The sequence below is a fragment of the Ranitomeya variabilis genome, chromosome 6 (genome assembly GCF_051348905.1).
Source record: "Ranitomeya variabilis isolate aRanVar5 chromosome 6, aRanVar5.hap1, whole genome shotgun sequence".
NCBI classification, from domain to species: Eukaryota; Metazoa; Chordata; class Amphibia; order Anura; family Dendrobatidae; genus Ranitomeya; species Ranitomeya variabilis.
The window spans coordinates 541598756-541612908 of NC_135237.1; the positions used below are offsets into that span (position 1 = coordinate 541598756).

General features: G+C 40.0%; 1 protein-coding gene across 2 annotated transcripts in view; it reads left to right on the plus strand.

Moving 5' to 3' along the window:
* ZHX1 (zinc fingers and homeoboxes 1) overlaps positions 1-10949 on the plus strand; it is an 83789-nt gene extending 72840 nt beyond the window's left edge. For both annotated transcript variants that reach the window (XM_077271178.1, XM_077271179.1), the window contains exon 3: positions 4704-10949. The gene's annotated coding sequence lies outside the window, so the exon portion shown is untranslated. The remainder of the gene's footprint in view (positions 1-4703) is intronic.
* Positions 10950-14153: the final 3204 nt, after the last annotated feature.

The following is a 14153-nucleotide window of genomic DNA, read 5'->3' on the forward strand; positions in this document are numbered from 1 at the left end:
CTTAGCTCATACGATTTTTGGGGTGACAGGTTCCCTTTAAACTGATTTAATTTATCCCATTTTGTCATTCAAGCATATTGTCTATTTAGTGAATGACACATTGGAGTTTATCTCGCTTAACAATTTCCAGGGTGAATGTCTCCAGAGATACAAGCTGGGCACTACGACGGCATATTTGCAATTTTTGTTCTAATACATCCACTGCTGCTTGTTCCTGAAAATCATCCACGGAGTGAAAATCCTCACTACACCCATAGATTTATTTCCAGTGTGTCATTTCCAAAATGGGGTCAATTCGGGGTGGGATTCTGCTTTTCTAGCAATTAGCGGCTCTGCAAATGGAGTCTGCAAATTAATGTAGGAAAATCTGTGCTCCAATAGTCAAATGGCGCTCCTTCCTTTCTCAGTCCTGCTGTGTTGCCAAACAACACTGCACAACCACTTACCAAAGATTGAGACAATTTAAGGGGCCAGTTTTACGCTATTTTCTCTTGTAAAATCTGGGACTAAAACAAAATTGTAGTGGTAAAAATGTAAATATTTTTTCTTCTCCACTCAACTGTATAAAATGATATGAAACATCTGTGGTGTCAGTATGCTCTCTGCACCTAAATGATACATTGTTAGTAGTAGGTTAGAAAATGGGGTCACATATGGGGGATTCTGCTGTTCTGTCACCTCAGGGTCTCTGTCATTGTGACATGGCACCCACAAACCATTCCACAAAACCTGCTCCCCGGTAGTTTGTTCCCTTTTGAGCTTTGTAGTGTGGCTGAAATGTGGTTTCCCCACATATAGGGTATTGGTATAGTCTGAAGAATCGATTGTGTGGTCTACTTTCTCCTTTTACCCTTGTGAAAATGAGAAATTTAAGGCCAACTTTTTTGTGAAAAAAAAATGTAATACTTCATTTTCACAACCCAATAGTTTAAAATTTTGATAGGCACTTGTGGTATTAAGATGGTAATCACACCAGCGGATTACTTCCTCAAGGTGTGTCGTTTCCAAAATGGAGTCACTTGTGGCGGATTTCCATTGTTTGGGAGCACCAGGTGCTCTTCAAACGTGACATGACGTCCGCTATCTATTCCAGCTAATTTTGTGTTCCCAAAGTCATACTGTGCTTATTCCACGCCGTGCGCCCAAACAATGGTTTTCCACCCACATAATGGAGCATAAGCGTACTCGGGAGAAATTGCACAACAAATTGCATGATGCATTTTCTCTTGTTACCCTTTGGAAAATTTAACTTTTGGGGCTTAAGTAACATTTTTGTGGGAAAAAATAAAATGTTCATTTTTTCTTTCCACGTTGCATTAATTCTTGTGAAAGGTTAATAAGTTTCTTGATTGTGATTTTGAGCACTTTGAGGGGTGCAGTTTTTAAAACTGACATTGATTGATTATTTTCTGTTGTCATATAGGCCCCATAAAGTCACTTCAAATGTAATGTGGTCCCTACAAAAACGGTTTTGTACATTTTGTTTGAAAAATGAGAAATTGCCGATAAATTTTTAACCCTTCTAACTTCCTAGCAAAAAAAAATTTGAAAAATTGTGCTGATGTAAAATAGACATTGTGGGAAATGTTATTTATTAACTGTTTTGTATGGTATAAATACAGTTAGGTCCATATATATTTGGACAGAGACAACATTTTTCTAGTTTTGGTTATAGACATTACCACAATGAATTTTAAACAAAACAATTCAGATGCAGTTGAAGTTCAGACTTTCAGCTTTCATTTGAGGGTATCCACATTAAAATCGGATGAAGGGTTTAAGAGTTTCAGCTCCTTAACATGTGCCACCCTGTTTTTAAAAGGACCAAAAGTAATTGGACAGATTCAATAATTTTAAATAAAATGTTCATTTTTAGTACTTGGTTGAAAACCCTTGGCTGGCAATGACTGCCTGAAGTCTTGAACTCATGGACATCACCAGACGCTGTGTTTCCTCCTTTTTGATGCTCTGCCAGGCCTTCACTGCGGTGGTTTTCAGTTGCTGTTTGTTTGTGGGCCTTTCTGTCTGAAGTTTAGTCTTTAACAAGTGAAATGCTGCTCAATTGGGTTGAGATCAGGTGACTGACTTGGCCATTCAAGAATATTCCACTTCTTTGATTTAACTAACTCCTGGGTTGCTTTGGCTTCATGTTTTGGGTCATTGTCTATCTGTAGGATGAAACGACGACCAATCAGTTTGGCTGCATTTGGCTGGATCTGAGCACACAGTATGGCGGCTCTGAATACCTCAGAATTCATTCGGCTGCTTCTGTCCTGTGTCACATCATCAATAAACACTAGTGACCCAGTGCCACTGGCAGCCATGCATGCCCAAGCCATCACACTGCCTCCGCCGTGTTTTACAGATGATGTGGTATGCTTTGGATCATGAGCTGTACCACGCCTTCGCCATACATTTCTCTTTCCATCATTCTGGTAGAGGTTGATCATGGTTTCATCTGTCCAAAGAATGTTCTTCCAGAACTGTGCTGGCTTTTTTAGATGTTTTATAGCAAAGTCCAGTCTAGCCTTTTTATTCTTGATTCTTATGAGTGGCTTGCACCGTGCAGTGAACCCTCTGTATTTACTTTCATGCAGTCTTCTCTTTATGGTAGATTTGGATATTGATACGCCGACCTCCTGGAGAGTGTTGTTCACTTGGTTGGCTGTTGTGAAGGGGTTTCTCTTCACCATGGAGATTATTCTGCGATCATCCACCACTGTTGTCTTCCGTGGACGCCCAGGTCTTTTTGCATTGATGAGTTCACCAGTGCTTTCTTTCTTTCTCAGGATGTACCAAACTGTAGATTTTGCCACTCCTAATATTGTAGCAATTTCTCGGCTTGTTTTTTTCTGTTTTCGCAGCTTAAGGATGGCTTGTTTCACTTGCATGGAGAGCTCCTTTGACCGCATGTTTACTTCACAGCAAAACCTTCCAAATGCAAGCACCACATCTCAAATCAACTCCAGGCCTTTTATCTGCTTAATTGAGAATTACATAACGAAGGGATTGCCCACACCTGTTCATGAAATAGCCTTGGAGTCAATTGTCCAATTACTTTTGGTCCCTTTAAAAACAGGGTCGCACATGTTAAGGAGCTGAAACTCCTAAACCCTTCATCCAATTTTATTGTGGATACCCTCAAATGAAAGCTGAAAGTCTGAACTTCAACTGCATCTGAATTGTTTTGTTTAAAATTCATTGTGGTAATGTCTATAACCAAAATTAGAAAAATGTTGTCTCTGTCCAAGTATATATGGACCTAACTGTATCTAGCTTTAGGCTATGTGCCCACGTTGCGGATTCGTGTGCGGATTTTTCCGCACTGTTTTTTAAAAATCTGCAGGTAAAACACACTGCATTTTACCTGCGGATTTCCTGCTTTTTTATGCTGATTTCACCTATTGAGGAGCAGGTGTAAAACGCTGCGGAATCCGCACAAAAAATTGACATGCTACGGAAAATAATCCGCAGTGTTTCCGCGTGTTATTTTCCGCACCATGGGCACTGCAGATTTGGTTTTCCATAGGTTTACATGGTACTGTAAATCGCATGGAAAACTGCAGCCAATCCGCTGCGGATCCGCAGCCAAATCCGCAACATGTGCACATAGCCTAAGGCTTCTTTTACACTTGCCGTGTTTTTGCAGCCCCAATAGATTTCTATGAAGCTGCAAAAACGGGCTGCGAAAAATTGTAGGAGCGCCGTATGGCCATGAGGGCCGTATTTCCAACTGTGAAAAAATATGGAGCTTGCTCGATATTTTTCACAGCTTACGGACAGGTTGTTCTTGCGGTGTGCCGTGACTTCTGGTTTTGCGGACCGACGATTTTTTTCCCCAATACTTTTGCTGTAGTATTGGGAACCTGAAAACAGCGATTCCCAAGTTTTTTGCGATCCGATATTGCATCAGACCTTGAAAAAAAGACCTGCAATAACGGGCTGCAAAAAACCCGGTAAGTGTAAAAGAAGCCTAAGGGCGTAAAAATTGAAAGTCTGAAACATGCAAAATTTTCGAAATTTTTGTCAAATTTTCACAAATAAACACAAATATTGACCTACATTTCCCACTTATTTAAGTACAATATGTCACGAAAAAAACAATATCTGAATCAGTGGGATCCGTTGAAGCGTTTCAGAGTTATTACATCATAAAGTGACACTGGTCAAAATTGGCCTGGTCACGAAGGCCGAAAGCAGGCTCTGGCGCGGAAGTGTTAAATAAAGCAAACATCCAGAATAACAGGAGAATGACCAACAAAAAAATCCTTTTATTGAAATCTGCCTTCTACTACATTAAAAATGAACCCCTATTAGGAGCTTCAGATAGTCATCGACTAAAGCACAAGGCTAAGTGTAACAAATGGACTTCGTTAGGTAGCCCTATTCGGAAATATCCAAATATTGAAACCTCCACACTGCACAAAAAAAAAGCCAGGCGGTTTCAATATTTACCGCACATGTAGCATAGACTTGTAGTTTAGTCAGTGACTATTTAAGTCTCCTATTAGGGGTTAAATTTTAATTGATATAATAAAAGTTCAGTATTAAAATCATTTTTCGTTTTTGTTAATTTTTCTGCCATTTTGCCTCTTAGGTTTTGATTGTGCTCTTCAGAATTGTGAATCTTGGCAGTGAGGAGAGTTGGGTAATGTTTTTATACGTTCACACTTGGGCTTATATTGCTTCTCTCGCTCTTTCAGGAAGGAAAGCGATATCAGCGGAGAAGACAGCGGTGTCCAGTTTACTGTGAAGTGCATGGAGATCCTCTCTTGAAAACCACAGTGCGATGTGGAGGAGCGGCGGCGGCGATCTCTGCTGTCGTGGAGTAGTCGATCTGCATGCTGTGCCAAAGTAGTAGCCACACTGCAGAGGATTTTACTGTAAATACAGAATTAATAATGTGGGCAGCACATAACTTGTACAATTAAGAAGATTTTAATACATTTTTACTGACTTGTGTTTTTTTCCGTCTTTTTTTTTTTTACTGGTATTTTTTCCTTTGTATGAGAGGACAGAAATGGCAGACAACACAGTGACCACTAGTTTTTGGGTTTTTTTTTCTTGCTTTTTGCTACATCTGTTTAACATTACTATGTGCTCGTTAAACAGTTGGTAAATCTAATATTTTTCCTTTTTGATATGTAAAAAAAAAAAAAAAAAAGAAGCTTTTAGCTTTGAGTGACCACTGACCAAACGTTATTTTCTGTGGTTGCCTAACGAGAGAGCTACCCCACATTAAATAGCATCTGTTGATTTTGTTCTCTGTGATTTGTATTTTGCAGTTCCCCCTCTTCAGATGATACCGTTAATACTATACAGTCTATAAGCAAGTAGTACAGATACGGCTAAAAGGTTTTTTTTTTTCAGGTGAGAAACTTTTGGTATTCTCCTTTGTATTTTATTGCTGTTCTGTGGGGTTGCCAAGTGTCATTGTTTTTTTGCAGGAAACCAATGGTTTTTGTTTCTTTATTTTTTCTAAAAATGGCTCTGTAAATCGGCGTGGCAAAAAAAATAAATAATAATAATTAGACTTGCACCTGCCAATAAACGGTGTCTTATACGTATGTTCAGCTTTGTACTTCCTGAAAATTGACTTGTTGAATTTTCTGAAGAATTGCACAACTTCTAGGTCGTTCTGCTTTTCATTTTCCTTTTTTTTTTTTTTTTCCATAAAGCACATTGTGATTTTCCCAAATGTAATTAGTCTCTTGCACTTTAGATATGTGGTTTTTTTTAAATGTATTTACAAGATCATAACTCAAGAAAAATCAGAAAACTGTATATATATTTTTTTTTTCTGCATAATTTCCTTCACTACAAGAAGACTAGCCATCCAAGGTACCTGATAACTTTCTTCTATTCTGATGTCAATGTCTGCTGCGTTCAAGAACATGACAGCATTAGAGTTGAGCAACAAGATTCAACCTGTCCTGGTCCAGCATCCAGTCTGATCCTACATGGTAGCTGGCATCCTGGTTGCCTATGGTGTTAACAAGGCCCGGTGCACCACGTAAGACCTCGTCACAAGGCCTCGCGTGACAGAAGCCGCCCTGGGCACAGACACAGTAGTGAGCACTGCCCTTATCCGGCTGCAACACAGAACCGGACTGGATGTGGGACCAGAGCAGTGCAAATCCCTTTGCTCAACTCTAGTCCGCTGCGATCAGACAGAGGAGCGTGTGATCCCTGGAGAGTAAAAAAAAAAAAAAAAAAAAAAAAGTATAGATCTATATGTTTTGCAAAAATAAAGTGCCTTTGCTAAAATAGATTTTAGCAGGAAGCTGCGCCCCATATTCATTCAGATGTTACAGCTGTTACCAGAAGCACAGTTGTATTGTAGATTTATATAAAATTGCTGCACATAAATGCACCAGAAAAGAAAATATGCTTTTTTTTTCTGTTTGAACGTTGTCGCTTTTAGGACCAGTATTCTGCATTGATTCATATTCTGCTTGTCTGGGCTCCAAATTCTTTGCCTTGAGTTAGATAATTAAAACAACTCTGGGGGCCTTCAGCCGCCTCTCTAGAGGGAGCTCCCTGTATCCCGGGGTTATTTAGATCAATGTATGAAGTAAGCGCCATCCAGTAGCAGTTTTAGAGTATGGAGTTTTTTTTCATCTGAGTTTGCAGTGTATTGCTGTATCGGCACAGTGGAAGAAATATTACATAGTTATTAAGGTTGAAGGAAGACTTTAAGTCCCTCTAGTTCAACCCATAGCCTAACATGCCCTAACATGTTGATGTAGAGGAAGGCAAAAAAAAACCATGTGGCAAATAGTAAGCTCCACTTTGGGAAAAAAAATTCCTTCCCGACTCCACATACGGCAATCAGACTAGTTCCCTGGATCAACGCCCTATCAAGGAATCTAGTGTATATACCCTGTAACATTATACTTTTCCAGAAAGGCATCCAGTCCCCTCTTAAATTTAAGTAATGAATCACTCATTACAACATCATACGGCAGAGAGTTCCATAGTCTCACTGCTCTTACAGTAAAGAATCTGCGTCTGTTATTATGCTTAAACCTTCTTTCCTCCAGTCGTAGAGGATGCCCCCTTGTCCCTGTCTCAGGTCTATGATTAAAAAGATCAGCAGAAAGGTCTTTGTACTGTCCTCTCATATATTTATACATTAAAATAAGATCACCCCTTAATCTTCGTTTTTCCAAACTAAATAGCCCCAAGTGTAATAATCTATCTTGGTATTGCAGACCCCCCAGTCCTCTAATAACCTTGGTCGCTCTTCTCTGCACCCGCTCCAGTTCAGCTATGTCTTTCTTATACACCGGAGACCAGAACTGTGCACAGTATTCTAAGTGTGGTCGAACTAGTGACTTGTATAAAGGTAAAATTATGTTCTCCTCATGAGCATCTATGCCTCTTTTATTGCATCCCATTATTTTATTTGCCTTTGTAGCAGCTGCCTGACACTGGTCACTGAATATGAGTTTGTCATCCACCCATACACCCAGGTCTTTTTCATTGACGGTTTTGCCCAGAGTTTTAGAATTAAGCACATAGTTATACATCTTATTACTTCTACCCAAGTGCATGACCTTACATTTATCCCCATTAAAGCTCATTTGCCATTTATCAGCCCAAGCTTCTAGTTTACATAAATCATCCTGTAATATAAAATTGTCCTCCTCTGTATTGATTACCCTGCAGAATTTAGTGTCATCTGCAAATATTGAAATTCTGCTCTGAATGCCCCCTACAAGGTCATTAATAAATATGTTAAAAAGAAGAGGGCCCAATACTGACCCCTGTGGTACCCCACTGCTAACCGCGACCCAGTCCAAGCTTTCTTCAGAAAAAAAAAAATCCTCAGTGAAAATTGATCTTTATTGTCGATTTTAAATCCTTAAATATGCTGTGAATTTTCATAACAAACTTTACAATGCAAAATATGAAACAAATCTGCATGTAACAGAGGAATATTTAACCGCACTGATTTCAAAAGTTGCAGCAAGAGGACAGTGTTTTTAGAGATTCCAAGAAATTGTTTAAAAATTATTTCACTGCATTATGTACCGTATTTCTTTTTTTTTTAAATCCTCATTCAGACGTCCTTTTTTTTTTATTTGGAGTGGTGGGAGTTAGAGTAACTAAACTTTTTTTTGTATAATCAATTTCTAAGAGATTTTGTAAAATAATTACCCGATTTGGTTTTCTTCTCCATGAAATACGGTGCTGGTGCGCAGGTCTTATGGCTGGATTTCATCTTCCTTTGCTGCATTAGAACATCTGTCCTCTCTCTAGACCTGCGATCAGAATACAGACTTGCGGACGCACTCTTCTCTCATACGAGCAGAGCTGGAATCGGTGGCCGATTATCCTGTATCCGATTATCCCTCTTGTCCCCCTTCAGAAATGCAGTGAGGCAGAACATGTCTCCACATTATCCTAGCTGCTGCTCCTGTCCCAAAGTGGCTATTTCATCTTTTGCTGTTTCTGCTTGTCTTCCTCACCATAAAGCATATTTATGGGCTCAAAGGGTGAGGCTGCTTTCACTCTTCACAGCCACGCTGTTTTTTTTTGTTTCTGCGTCAATCGTGTTACAAAATTGAGGCAACACTTTTGCAGTTCTATGGCTTTCGTGGCACAATGAAAAGGAAAATGAGACAAATAAGGTAGTGAAGTATATTATAAAAACCTCCTCCATCAAAAAAAAAAAAAAAAAGGTTTGGAGATAGCCGAGAGATGCTACTGCGCAGCCGGCGACATCTTGGAGGAGGAAGGTTTTTTCCTCTCCAGGAAGATAGCGCCGCCGGCATATGCGCAGTAGCAGCTCTCAGAGCACAGCTATATACACCGATAGCTGCTACTGCGCAGGCGCCATTTTCAAATTGATTTTTTTTTTGTTTCTAGCTGAATAACATGAAAAACAGTTATTATTGGCACATGAAACATGCGATTACGCTGCAGAGCAGGTGCATCGGCTGGCTCCTGCGTGCAGAAGGGTTCTCTCTTTTTTTTCTCTTTTTTTTTTTTTTTAAAGTATGTACAGATATTCATTATGCAAACTAGGGTGCAGGTCAGTGAGGGATCACATTATTAATACCTAATCAGAGCACCACATGAAGACCCCCACAGGCCGCTCCGGTGCACGAGCATATCATTAACTAAAAACTGAAAATAAAGATTACACAACAACCACAAGACGGATTTCATCCACCAAGGTATTATTTTAATCAGTATAACGGCGCCGACCTGACACTGTAGGTTACTGTGCACAATCCTTCTGACAGGTTCCCTTTGAATACATATTGGAAATAACTACTATCATCAGAATAAAATTTTGAGTATGAAGCTCGACTTTCATCAACAGTCCCATATAGAATAAATAGGGCATGCACACCTTTGCCACATTAAAATGAGGGACAAGAAAAAGCAATCAGTGTGACCAATCTAAAAATTCTCACCCATCCTGTGAATAGGCAATGACTTCCTATTATCGGAATACCCTTTTAACAATTTTTATAAAATTATTCATTCATTATAAAGTTTACGTATCATCCGAACATAATCTATTGTTTAAAACGGGTTTTTGTTAAACCTAATTTGCACAATGACTATTGTACCGGTCACACAACACTCCTTCCCCTAAACCAAACGTAAGTGGCACCTGCATCAATGGTCTCTGTGGCCGTATTAAAGCAAATCTCAATGTTGTGAAGAGCAGACGACTAGTGATGAGCGAGTGTACTTGTTGCTCAGGTTTTCCCCAGCACGCTCGGGTGGTCTCCGAGTACTTGTTAGTGTTCGGAGATTAAGTTTTCATCGCCGCAGCTGAATGATTTACAGCTACTAGCCAGGCTGAGTACATGTGGGGGTTGCCTGATTGCTAGGGAATCCCCACATGTATTCAGGCTGGCTAATAGCTGTAAATCATTCAGCTGCAGCGATGAAAACTAAATCTCCGAACACTAGCAAATACTCGGAGACCACCCGAGCAACGAGTATACTCTCTCATCACTACAGACGACCACTCTCCTCTCTCATAATCACGTGCAGAATAAAAGTACAATCAGAAAATAAAAATATGTAACGCTATTCGGTTTTCATTTGTAAAAATACATATGTGTATGTAAATTCCTTTTAATAATAGAGTTTATGACGTGCACCCTGCAACTTTTAGAAACCGGATCTTAAAGAATCGCCCAGTTTGCACAATATCTTCCCAGACTCCTTACTGGGGCATCTAGTAGTACTCTGGTGGACTTACAAGAATTACATGGTCGACAGCTTATTTTGAATAGACTCCGTGTAATACTGTGGTACTTTTTCGCTTCAACCATAAGGATGTGTCTAGACGTCAGTTTTGCCTGCAATTCTGCTCTGCCACAGTGCAGGTGAATGGGGCCACATTGCGACTCCTTTTGTGCCACGACAAGTAGGTCGCAAAAAGTTGGATTCTTTGTGCCAACTGTGGTCGTAATGCCACTCCATTCACATACATTATACGGCAATGTGGCAGTGGAACATCGCAACCTTTGGCCACTTGACCTAGTCACTGTCTTAACAGCTAGTCGTCTCGTTGGAGAAGCAGGACTTGTGTAGTTTCGATCTAACAAGCTTTTTAGAATGCTGAAACAATCCCTTTAGTATTAGCTGTACTGCGCTGCTTTTTTTGTCTTCCTCTTTGGTTCATTGTTTGATTTTATACTCCTATAGATTTCCTTGACCGCAGCATTCTTTGATATTTTACCACTTTATGTTGTTGGTGCCACCTCGACAGACTATCTTTGTTTATGGGGTGGATGATGAACGTTTCTTTTGGTTTAATTCACAATCATACCATTACACCGCAAAATTGTATTTCATGGGAAAAAAAACTGTTTAGTAAGGTTGTATTTTCCTTCTGTTTTTTCTCCACACTTTTAAAGCCATTTCATTGTTTTGTCAGTTTTCTTCAGAGAAGAATAAACATATACTTTGTTTAATTTGCTGCGTACTGATGCTTTTTTTTATTTGCCTCGTATTTGCCATTTGTAAAGTACATTTGCACTAAGTACAGAAGTCTATTGTACCCAGAATACAGGACCGGCAGAAAGAGCTGATTCGGTCTAGGTGTATGGAACCACCAACGTCCGGCTCAGGGAACCCGGTCTGGATACTAGGGATCCATCCATTCTGGAGGCTTTTTTTTTTTTTTTGCAAAATCTGCTGCACTTTTCCATCCACGTGTATGGTATGTAGACACATACTGTGTAGATGAGAGCCAAAAAAATGAAAGGGAAAAGTATTGTAGTGTGCAACTAGCCTAAGCTACGCTTTTTCAGAAGTAAGGTATGTTCACACACCTTGTTATGGCCACAAAAAAATGCATATCACTGTCTCAGCAAAGTAAATGACGTTCATGAAGTCTACTGCACACGTTACCTATTTTTTCCTTGCAGTTTTATGTCTGCAGCATGTCAATTCTCTGAAAGAATTTCAGTGTTTTTCCCCCCCATTATAATGGGAAAAACACATGCATTTTTTATGCAACATTTTTCCTGACAAGAGAACCCATTCTTGATGTATAAGTGTATAAGCAGCTAATCCTATACGTGTTCAAATACCCTAAGGCTAGTGTTTTGGGTTTTTTTTAATGAAGAAATTAAGCTGCATTTCACATTACCAGCAAAAGCAATGCGATTTTAGGAATCTCTTGCACACTCTTGTTGTTTTGGTTTTTTTTGCCTGACTGAATTTGACAACTTTTGTGTTTTGGAAATCTGCAACACGTCAATTGTTTAAGCATTTTTTTTTCAGCAATGAGAAAGTGCAAAAAAAAAAAACACATCACACGGGTTTTGTTGCATTTCTGCAGCTTTTTTGATCAATAAAATTAAATTTAATAAACCTGTACTGTAGACAAATCACACATGTAATTCACAGCATGCAGCATTTTTACTACCAGGAGAGCAGGTTTTAGCTGCAGAAGAAAAATGCTGCTTGTGAATTTAGTTTAAGAAGTATTCCTGCCACTTAGTCTTCACTAATTACCATGCACAAATGAACCATCCAAAGCAACATCACCATTGCAACATCACCATTGCAACCGTCACATAGGCTCTTAAAACTAAGGATTGCAATATTTTGCAATGACAAGAAACCTGGATATTAGTCAGCGTTGTGAAATTTGGAATACAAAAAATAAAATCACACTTGAAAGGCTGTTGCTCCGAGCACCTACGTTCCTCTGGAATGCAATGCCTTCTGGACGAATGGTAAATAATCAGGAAAAAAAGCCATAAGTCAATCGCTGCCGAGGGAAGAACATCTGAAATCAGGAGTTATTTATCTACACTAACTCCAGTTTGGTTATTGTACGGGCATCTCCTTGCTTTCCAAAATGGAGGCTGTGCATGTTTTGAGTTAAGGGATTCTCAGGAATTTCTTTCTCCTAATGGGGCTTAGAAATAACAGGAAAGTACAAGAAAGAAGTAAGAACCACACCTAGGGTGTAGGTTATAATAACTTTAGCCAATTAGATGTATGTACTCTATGCCAGCACACATGTAGAAATAAGCTGAATATAATCTATATAACACTGACCAATGATGTAATAAATAGATTTCTGTTCTGATACCAAGAGTGTCCGTGTGGTACTTCTCCCTTTGTACATGTACTTGGATTTTAAGATTTAATTTGGAGCAGGCACAACGTCTCAGAACATCCCACATTACGTGGCAACGACAAAATCTGGTCAACGAACAGGGATCCGCTAGTTCAGAGGACCACTTGATCAAAATGTTTTTCCACGCCTCAACAGATGGATAACTCAGGACAGCTGCAGCAAAAGGTACTAAGCTTTTATTCTTCCACTACCTGAATTTGTACCTCTATCTTGGCCCCTTGTGTGTTCTGTGTAAGTGTGTTGCAGGTTATTCAATCTGTTCATAGTAAGTGGGTCCATTATTGTTAGACAAAGAACCTTGAGGAGACCTTGTGTACTGGGTTGAATTCCTTTGTTTGTTGTATGGGAAGTGTAGATTTGGCATTTTACTGCTCATCTGTCTGTGGGGCTGGATTGTAACAATTAGTTGATTGTTCCCATGATTGCCGGCAGGAGCCTTTTGTAGTGCTAAAGAAACCCATATGGGTCTGGCCCATAGACATAGGGGCCGACTGTTTTCGTCTGATTAAATATGTCAGGCATGGGGTGAAAGAGTAGGAGACCTCCGTGAAAAGCAAGAGTCATCATCACTGGTTCACCTCTCTAGTCCAGTATTCCTGTTGTAAAAGACAGAAGATGTGTAATCTGTCCACTAAAGGACAGACTGAGCAAGGTAGAGATGCTATCGAATTGGTGAAGAAAAGAAATTTGTGCACAAAATGTGTAGGTTTTATTCAGCATCTGGTTGTTCACCGCGGTGCTGGCTGGGTTAATGAAGATTTCTGGAAAAGTGTGTTGAAGGAAAACAGGACGGTTAAACGACGCTGGCTTGTTAGATCAGGCTGAGATGTGGTGGAAGAAAAATCTGGTGAAAAGTTTGTATGTTACAAAGATAGCACTGACTTCCCTGCCACTCACAGATTGAATCCACCCCCTTACATTGTCTCTAAAGGATTGATATGGTCTGTATGCAGGAATCAAAATTCAGATTGTGTGGAGACCTGTCGTGTATGTGGTGCCCCCTGTTGGCACATAGAAACTCTTAAACCTCCTACTCCTAAGACAGGTTTGTACTGTTAATCGCCCCAAAATCATTTTGCATACTATAAGCCCCCCTCACCCGGTCAAGCCGGTGTAGCCCCCTGACCAGTGCCCCAAGTGCTACTCCCCGACAAGTCTCCGCCCTCAATGAATATCATGCCTGCACTGGATAGGGTCAACGCCCCTTTAGGCCCTGCTCTGCCTTCAGCTCCTCCCCTTACACAACCAAAATGGATGAGGCGGTTATATGTCAATCGTTCACTGCTATCCGAGACTCATTAGGACAATTAGTCAAGGTGGGCAGCTCACTTCAACCCCTGCTGCTCCCCCGCAGTGTTGGCCCATATTGCTATCAACATTTCACGCATCATTCTTGGGGACCAGATGCTGAAGAGCCCCAGAAGGGTGTGTGATGTCCCTGGAGTCCTACTGAAATGCTGGCCATGATGAGTAGAGATGAAGAGAAAATTAGAAAGGCCTTGTCCCGTTTAAAGATTTAGAG